General features: G+C 40.0%; 1 long non-coding RNA gene across 1 annotated transcript; it reads right to left on the bottom strand.

The window, feature by feature from the left end:
• Positions 1-1,523: 1,523 nt before the first annotated feature.
• On the bottom strand, positions 1,524-2,946 carry LOC110897470. The gene is made up of 2 exons (XR_002568671.2): positions 2,181-2,946; positions 1,524-2,080 (listed from the first exon to the last, which is right to left on the bottom strand). It is a non-coding gene; the product is annotated as an uncharacterized LOC110897470 (long non-coding RNA).
• Positions 2,947-9,769: the final 6,823 nt, after the last annotated feature.

Here is a 9,769-nt window from a genome sequence, read left to right as displayed (position 1 = left end):
GTATGTATCATGTATTCTTGTATATATCATGTTGTTAATGGGTTGCAAGGCCATTAACATGTGATACGACATAGGAAGTCACCAAACCATAGGCATTTTTCTGTAGTCGATTCACGACTGAGACACAAAAACACTACTTGGTTCTAGTTGTCACCAAGAGTGGGGCTGCCCTACACCCGTTAGATCTAACCTTTTGTTCCGCGGTCTAAGTATGTACACGATTAATGGTGCTTATGGTACCCTATTCGTGACACGATTTCTCGTATCATTCCTCAATTCTTGTATTCTTATCTCACCTCACACTTGGTACTCGTTCTCACCAAGTGTGCTTCTTGTATTTTGTATTCTCAATTCTTGTATCTCTTTGTACTTGTATTTTCTCGGCGTTTAGAAAACTAGAATTCATGTGTATGCATATTTCGAAAAATACGCTTGTTTGAAAAACCGGTATAAAACATAAGCTTTTCGTAAACCATTTGTGTCTGTTAAAACTTGCTTGTAAAATGGGTTAGAAATGTGTAATTCTTGTATGCTTTGCAAAAAGTGCATGTCTTTCCACCCCGAAAACATTTAGAAAAATGTAAAACCGTAAAAAGGTGGGGTTATGAACTCACCTGAGTATTCCTGTGCAAAGCTAGCTAATTTACGACTTCTTGATGTCGTTTCCAAGGCTCGACTTGCTAGCGTGCATTCTACAATATTCCTAACACGGAATATCTAATAAGTTTCTAAATAATGTGGTAACAAATCTACGTGTCACCGAGCTCTACCGAATCGTTAATCGAACGATTTGACGGCACGTTGTTAACTTAATGATTAAGTTAAACGTTATCGCCCCGAGTAGTTGTACGTGTATGTAACGAGTGTTTTATGAAAGGAATATATAATAAACTCGTATTATATATAGTATGCCGTTGAGGCGTTTGAAATAAATATAAAAGTTATATTCATTTTTCAAAAGAGTCGTCGAGTTATTGTGTTTGAAAATAAATATATAACTATATTTATTTTTTTTTAATATAAAAGCATTCGTGTAGTTCGATCTTCGAAATAAATATATAATCTATATTTATTTTGGTAAAACAACTTCATGTTGTGTTATATTTGAAATAAATATAAAAACTATATTTATTTTTATAAAGGAATTCATGTGATACGATAATTGAAATAAATATAAAAATTATATTTATTTTTATAAAACGAATTCGTGTTACGCGATATTTGAAATAAATATATATATACTATATTTATTTATAAAAATGATTCGAGTTTTTCGCTTGAAATAAATATAATAGTAGCTATATTTATTTTGTATAGTAGTTTGCGTCGTCGTTTTTGTAAGTTCTAAAGTGTCGGCGTAAATACTCATTTGTAGTTATAAAAGTTACTTGATCCGTTTGCTTAAAAACATGTTTTATTTTACGGATTTTTTTCGAAAAACGGGCAGAGCTTCCTCTGTTTTTGGACGCCCCGACAACACAAGCTATCTTTATATTTTCAAAATTCAAGCAATACTCAAACAATCAATATAACACTATATGTATAAATTTTTGTCAAGGTGTCAAAGGTAACTAAATCATAATGAATCGGTTCGAGCTCGAGTTTATGAAAGTAATGAAAACTATATAGAATAATAATATTAACGCGTGCTGCTATAAGTTTTTACCATTCTTCGTGTCGGACACCGAACCGAACCGTTGACCGCGTTTGACTTCCGTTGACCGGTGTTGATTGGTTGACTGCTTGTTGTTGACTGAGTTAACTCGGTTGACCGAGTTGACTCGGTTTGACCTAGTCAACTGAACCGAACGTCTGACCTTGATGACTGCCTGACTCGAACCCGCTGAGCTGAACACGAACCACACCAGGTCTGACCCGTTGACCCGAGCCGTTGATCAGCTTTGACCGGAAATGGTGTTGACTGTGGTTGACCAAAACCGAACCCGAAATCTGACTTGACTAGCTGACAATGATCCGAACCATTCTCAAAATTAACCACCACCACTACTGTTGCCGTGAACTGACGTCGTTAGCTCGACTGCCGGAAAACAGTGACCCGAGTCAAACAACTCCCGTGTTACTTAAAAAAAACGGATCGTTTCAGAATTTTGAAACCAGTGAATTGTCACAACGAGTTCTAAAACCAAAAGAAAGAAAAGACTTGCATATGAAAAACTCACCGAAAAAAAAAGAATTACGGCTTTAGCCGTTCGTTTTCATCATCATCTCGGCTCCGTCAATAGCATCTCATCATCATCTTCAAACTTCATGAAAAATAAAAGGAAACAGGTTTACCGGAAATTATCGAAGAAGGAACAGGGACCACCGCGATGAGCGGCGGCGAATGCCGCCGTGTCCAGCCGGAGCTCGACGGAGCTCGACGCCGGCTCCGCCCTTAACTTTCTCTCTCTTCGTTTTCTGTCTCTCTCCTCTTCAATCGATCTCCGATCTCTCTGTTTCTCTGTCTTGCAGTCGACTCTCACCACCACCGGATGGTGGTGGTGGTCCGATTTGTCGTCGAGAGGAGAGGAGGGGGGTGCTGTCGTCGCCGGAGTGGGGAACCGAGGAGGGAGATGGAGTAGTGATGAGTGTGTGTTGTTCTGGTTAATTGAATTTGAGAGAGAGGATCGAGAGGTTAGGGGGTATTGACTGTGTGTCTTTTTTTTTTTGTTTTGTGAACTGAGGGAATTCTCTAACTTATCATGTTTGGTCTGTGTGTATATGATAGCAAAAGAGATCGAGAGTGAGGGAGTGTAAAAGGAACCAGACATTAGTTGTCTTTGAGTGTTTTGTTAGTATGCAGACATAGAGAGGTTCATGGGTATTAATAGAGTGGAGGGTTTTCCATTGCCTTTTAAGCATACAAATTGCCTTCAGGTTGTTTCCTTTATCCTTAGAGCTAAAATCTCTTGCAGAGATTTATAAGGATTGTGAATATCTAGTAAGGATTTGGAGAATATTTTTGTAAGTTTTTACAAGATTTCATAGAGATCTTGTATGGTATGTACAGATTTAGGCTTATGGGTTTTGGGCTTGGGCCCAGGACCCACAAGCCCATCTTATGTGTAAGGGGCCCGTAATTCCTACGAGACCCGGTATCGTGACCCAAACTCCATAGGCATAAAATATTCATGTAACATCCATATTTGTCGGTGTCGTCAATATTTCGTACGGTTTCAGTTTATTGTCGTTTAATTTCCAATAGTATCTCCGCAGATCGTCACACGCGCACTATAGAACTGCATAAGCGTTCCTAAGCTTCCTGAGGCCCTGATTAAGCTAATTTGCGTCGTAACCACTATTTAGTATCGGTTTAATTACGTAATTAAGGGCGTAAATTACCGGTTGTCACAACATGGTCGAAGCAAACAGTTCTTGACTGTCACCTTGTTGAGTTCTCGATAATCATTACACATATCCAACGATACAACCTATCTGTCTGGATATAGCTGGGGCTCCCCAAAGGAAAAAAAATTAGGTCCGACAAAGCTCCTGTCCAACAGTCCATGTTGTTGATTTGACAGCTCTATCACCCTCCTGGTGCGAGATGGTAAGAGATACGAAGAATCAGGGCTACCTCTGGCGTGAGATCAAACTGAGAGTCTGCCTAATAGTTGTGGAAGTAAACCTGATAGTTCCCCCCCGTAGCATGCTGAGAAGAATCACGAACAATTGGTGGATCCTCGATCCTCTTTTCCTTAGCCTTGACATCAGTAACGAGTGCTATCATAGCGGGATAATCCTTCCGTGGACACTTCTGGCCTTCACTGTTGAATTGATGCTAACTTCTACACCACTCTGACGCGTTAGAACAGATAACAATCCTCCACTAGGAGAGGAATGCGTAGAATCTTCTCTTCACATGATACGTCTATCAAGAACAACAGAAGAAATGTCGATGTTGAACACTCGTCCTACAAGGTCGAGTTTGCATCCCAACGATCATATGGGGTTTCCATTGTCTTGCCATCAGCCTATTCACAACAGGTTCGGTTTCAAGAAGCATCAGGGTTAAGCAGAACAGTGGCGAAGTGATTAGTCACTAAGAACACGTAGGCCACCATGTTGTTATAATCCCGGCGTCGCCCACGCCAATTCCTAATGTCCCTCCATGAGCATCATTTCCCGTGTTGTACTTATCGCGAGGATTTCCAGTACGGCCGTTGTTCCCTTGGTTGTTGTTGTTGGACTTAACATCAGCCACTCCATGTCGTAGGCACCTTTACTTTCCATATTGTTGGTTACCATTACAGATACCTTGATGTTGCCGTGACTGTTGCCTCTAATGCTGTTGTTTGAAACGGAGCTCTACGACCTTTTACCGACAAGGTCCACCTCTTCACATTCCATGGTATGCTGCTAAGGCACTACTCACTGTGCGGTGAGTTCCACATTCCATCCAACAGTCAGTTGTCATTGCTTATCTCCTGATTAATTCGTAAAAGTTGACTCCCATGAGTCGCTAACAAGGGTTAAGGATTCGATTGAAGCCAATTCGCTGGTGCTTGTTGCCGGTAATCAGGGTCGTCAAAGTACTGAGGTCGGTAAAGTACTACGCTCAACCTCTTGTCCATCGATGTTACAAGTTGTTCGAGTAATACACAGTATGTTGCGGGAGTGTTTCAGAAGTGATCACACTTCAGGATCTAAGGTATCAATACATGAGTTCCAGCAAACGAAGAGGAGTAAGAAAGGTATCGATCAATCATTCGAGCTGCGACATCCAACTCAGGGTCGTTCGTATAAGCACCTAACATTCTACACGGTTCGCTAGGTGATCAGATGGGTGTTCAGGTAATACTCGCTAGCATCGAGATTCAAAGGGATCTAGAGATGAATGAAAAGTTCACATTCGAGTAGGGGACAATTACTGCTATGACCCCTATAGGTTTGATATGTTTCACATTGATTAAATAAGGGACGGAACCCCTTTTCAACTTGTTAAGGCTCACTGGGACTCACATGCACCCCACTTTATTATTATGTGTGCACCCACAATAATATTGTGATTTGCATGCTCATCTCAGCTCCTCTTAACTCATGTCAAATGGTTCCCCAAACGCGAGTAGCAACCAAAGAGCATCACGAAACGTAAGTCGTGAAGGTTTAGGGAAATACCACCCTATCTGGCACATAACACAGGCAAGTATTACAGGAATTCGTACTGTTGTGCTAAACGTGCAATCACATGCGATATCATATGTAAGTGTTCACTAGTTATGTAGTACAATGAGTGTACGAGGGACGAACCTTGCAATCTGGAGCTGAGTGTCATGGTCGTATCCACATTTTCAGAACTGTTCGGTTATAGTCTGATTTTACAAAAACGTTTTTCCCTTTTTAAAACCAAGTTCACTAAAACCAATGGCTCTGATACCAATCTGTCACACCCCCAAAATCCACAAGCGGAGTATCACCGCAGGAGGTGTGACTGACCAGGATCTTAGCCACCAATCACATCGAACTATTAAAGATAAAATAAGACTTTCATTTATTTAAATAAGTGTTACAATACAAGAATCATTATCCAGCGGAAGCATATTACAATTTGTCATGAGTTTCATAAAATAGGCGTATAGAATCCATAAAACTCGTCTTGTGATTCCTTTTAATTTGACCCATGACAACTCTAGCATCCCAGACAGCAAGTTCCAATGATTTACACCTAAAGCCTGCAAGGCATGTAACAACGAGTCAACAACAAAGTTGAGCGAGTTCACAGTTGGTTGTTTAGTTTTAGTGTTTGTTTTGAAAACCATAAGTTGTTTCGTAAACCACGAGTAAACAAGTATCTTTGTTTCCCAAACCATGTCCATAACCAGTGGGGGCTTCCCCATGTGAACCACTAGACCCGTTTACCATATCGACCACTGACTAAAGTAAGTTGGTGCCCTGACGTCAATGTCTATCATCATTGACTAGTGCCCAGATCCATTAGTTCACGCCCGTCCTCTACGGCACGGTGTGAGGCTTGTCAAACCTAAATAGCGCTATCTAACTAATGACCCGCTCGCCATTGGCCCGGCGATTAAGTCGATATAAAAGGAGGGACTTCATGATAGAGAGTTTTGGTCTAGTATCCGTGTTGTCACCCTTCAGTAAAGAGGGTGTGTACGTAATCCCCAAACCAGGAGATTACGCAGGTTCCGATTATATTTTCATCACGTGTTGTCACCCTTCAATGAAGAGGGTGTGTACGTGTCCCAAACCAGGAGATCACGCAGTTTCAGTTTCAATCCTTTACCTATTCCCAACCCTTGGGAATCCCATGCCTTGTGGAAAGTGTGAACTCACCTTGGTTTGCTCGGTAAGATTAGTTACTTGTTCCAATTCAATTCACAGACCCTAATGTGATTTTCATAGAGCAATCAGTTTGACGTGAACACTTATTTACACATCTTTGCACATATGCCAACAAATATAATCATGTTTACACCTATCACAATCATCCTATATGTAAATCAACTAAAATTATCACGTTCCATATATATACATCCACAAGCAATATTCCTTTACAACACCAACCAATCATGTTTCCTGTTCAATATAGTTTTTTTTTTTACAAGTCTAACGTGATGCTAGTCGCTCACTTTACTTTCCAATCCGCTAACCGCACAGTCCACCCAAAGTGTGCGGTCCATTAAACACAAAGCCCAAACATAACCCTTTATACCCGGTCCCTTGGTATGATTCGTCTGTTATAGTAGCTGGGTGTGCGGCCCAAAAGGTCGCAACCCAGCCAAGAAGTATGTTTCTAAGCGTGGCCCAAGTTTTAGAATACCCATAATTTAATTAATTGATACAGCCCACTCGACAAGGCCCCATCAGTTTCGTGTGTGCATGTGTACATTCTTAAGGCAACAGTTTGTGTGTTTTCTAATACACGACCTAAATCATATAACATCTTTAGTTGCATGATCATCATCAGAGGCATAATCATTATCACACATAACTCCTAGTCTTTGTGCACACCCCTTGATAATAGCATTTATTTGCACATGATAGACATCACAGTTTACAAAGACCTAATTATACTTGTGACAACTCGAATTTCCAAGATTTCTATTACGTATTTATTGCACGTTTATTGATTGTTTAATTGTTTGCTTGCACAATTGGTTTGCTATGAAACTGTATACGTTTTGATATAATATAGTGTTTTGTGGTTGTGCATGGTTATGTGTTACTTGTGAAAGATTTGACAAATAATGGAATGTGGTGTTGAAACTGTAATAAATATTACTTAAGGGTGCTTAGGGATGATAGTGAAACTTTAACAACTCATAACCCTAATCCCCTTCCCTAATCATTCTCTAATCATTCACAAAGAATCAAAACACGTACTTTCACCTCCTCTAATCCTCTCTACAACCATCTCCTCATCCTTCTTGGTTTCACAAGTCTTTTGCATCAAGTTTGATTGCCAATCCATCTAGAATCGAATCAAGGTAATTGCTTAATCATTGTTTATTGATTGTTTGATTGTCATCTATTTTTGATTCTTGTAGTATGTGTAAACCCTAGTTCATCATGTGATAGTTCTGTGTTTCCAATAGATGTTGATTATTGTGTAATCACTGTTTGATGATTTATATGATTGTATTGTCAAAAATATTCATGATTGACTTGATTCGATGTTGTGAAAGTATGGATTAGGGTTTAGATTGTATGAACATAAAACATAACGGTTCTGATGCCTTGATTCTGTGCAAAGATTGGAATTCACGCATTAGTGTTAGTCAGAGTTTTGGATTGATACTTGTCTGAGTTTCGTAACCCTAATGTAATTGTCTGAGGTTTAAATAAGTGAATGTTGTCTGAGTTTTATAAACAAAGCATAAAGGTCCGAATTTCAAATTAAGATTGTGTTGATCTGAGTTTTATGAAAAGGCTTGTGAGTCCGAGTTTGTAAGTGATGAAGTCCGAGTTTCATGGCTTTTATATTGGTCCGAATTTTATGTAAAACACACCCTAGTCCGACTTTGTTAAGGAATGGTGGATGGGTCCGAGTTTTGAACCCCTACCCCACTTGTCCGAGTTTTTAAAGCAAGTAAATGATCCGACTTTTGTTTAGTTATCAATGTCCGAGTTTTGATACTCATGTGTGGTCCGAGTTTCCTTATAAGAACCTGGTCCGAGTTTTGCAAGGTTGTTAAGGGTCCGAGCTTCCTCCTTGTCATGTATGCCCGAGTTTCATTCATTAAGTATGGTCCGAGTTTAAATTAATCAATTATGATCCGACTCCTTTGAAACATATAAGGAAGTCCGAATTCGTATAGGATGTTATGAGAGTCCAAGTTTTCTGTTGAACAAACACATGAGGTCCGACTTTTAATCCCACACCTTATATTGTCTGAGTTTTAATCCTTGGTTGCATGATCCGACTTTTAAACAGGGGAAGCCCCCCCACACACTTGTCTGAGTTTTAAGAAGGGCAAGGCCCTGCCTATTTTGCGTATGATTAATATGAAGACATGTATTGTATATTAATTCATGATTTGATCTGTTATGAGATGCATGTAACCCTGTTTAATGTGTTAACCTGGTAGAGTATGTTAACCGCCTGTGTATCCTGTCAAGTATGAAATTATGTGGATTTGACTGACTACTTAAATGCCGCATGATGAATAATTGCCAAACACAATGTGACATTAGATTTGTGTGCAACATTTGTTACGAACGAAAAACTGATTTATTACACGTGCATACAATAGGACTTGACTGATTACTTGTGAGTGCATAACCTAGCATACCGAGCAAACCAAGGTGAGTTCACACAGCCAAGGCATGGGGTTCCCAGGTGGGAATGGGATTTGATGAGCTATTGTATATACTTCGCTGATAGAGCTACGACTAGACTAGTAACACTTATTAAACTGATCTTCGCACACCTGCCAAGGGTTGGCCGCGATATTATAACTGACTTTGCACACCTGCCTTTGGAAGGCCGCGAACTGAATTTACTAATCTTCGCACACCTGCCTGGTAGGCCGCGATACAGATAAACCTAGTCTAGAATACTCGGGATGAACATCCCCTAATATCTTCGCATACCTGCCTGGGAGGCCGCGATGGAAACTAATACGATACATGACATAACGAACGAACATACTACTACTCACGCTATACTATTACTGAACTGTTAACTGTGAACTCGCTCAACTAGTTGTTGATCCGCTGTTACATGCCTTGCAGGTCGTTAGATACATGGAGCTTGCACAGGGAGGAGCAGGTCGTTGTGGAGCATGGATCGTGGATACCATGTTAAAACATTTGAACTTATGTTACACATTGGGTTCTCATACTTATGCTTCCGCTATACTTTGAAACTATGATTATGTTTTGAACACCTATTGTATTGAATGATTGGTTTACATTTATTATACTTGATATTAATTACATGTTCGATATGATTGGTGGCTTGATCCTGGTCAGTCACGCTCCCAAGCGGTGATACTCCGCAGGTGGATTTTGGGGGTGTGACAGATTGGTATCAGAGCCATTGGTTATAGAGAACTTGGTTTTAATATGGGAAAACGTTTTTATTACAACCAGACTATAACCAGAACAGTGCTCTCAACGATCCACAACGACGCTTCGCTCCACGTGCAAGACTCGACATACTAGGTAATAAGGTTTATGTTTATTGCCTACATGCTAGAATTGCATAGAACTTTGCTCGTAGTATGCTTACATTACTCTGCTCACTACTTGTTATTGCTTGGGAACACTTACGTGCTTACACTCTTCTGTCATCGCACTATTCGCG

The sequence above is a fragment of the Helianthus annuus genome, chromosome 17, assembly GCF_002127325.2.
Source record: "Helianthus annuus cultivar XRQ/B chromosome 17, HanXRQr2.0-SUNRISE, whole genome shotgun sequence".
Lineage (NCBI taxonomy): Eukaryota > Viridiplantae > Streptophyta > Magnoliopsida > Asterales > Asteraceae > Helianthus > Helianthus annuus.
This window is presented reverse-complemented; position numbering and strand designations above follow the sequence as displayed.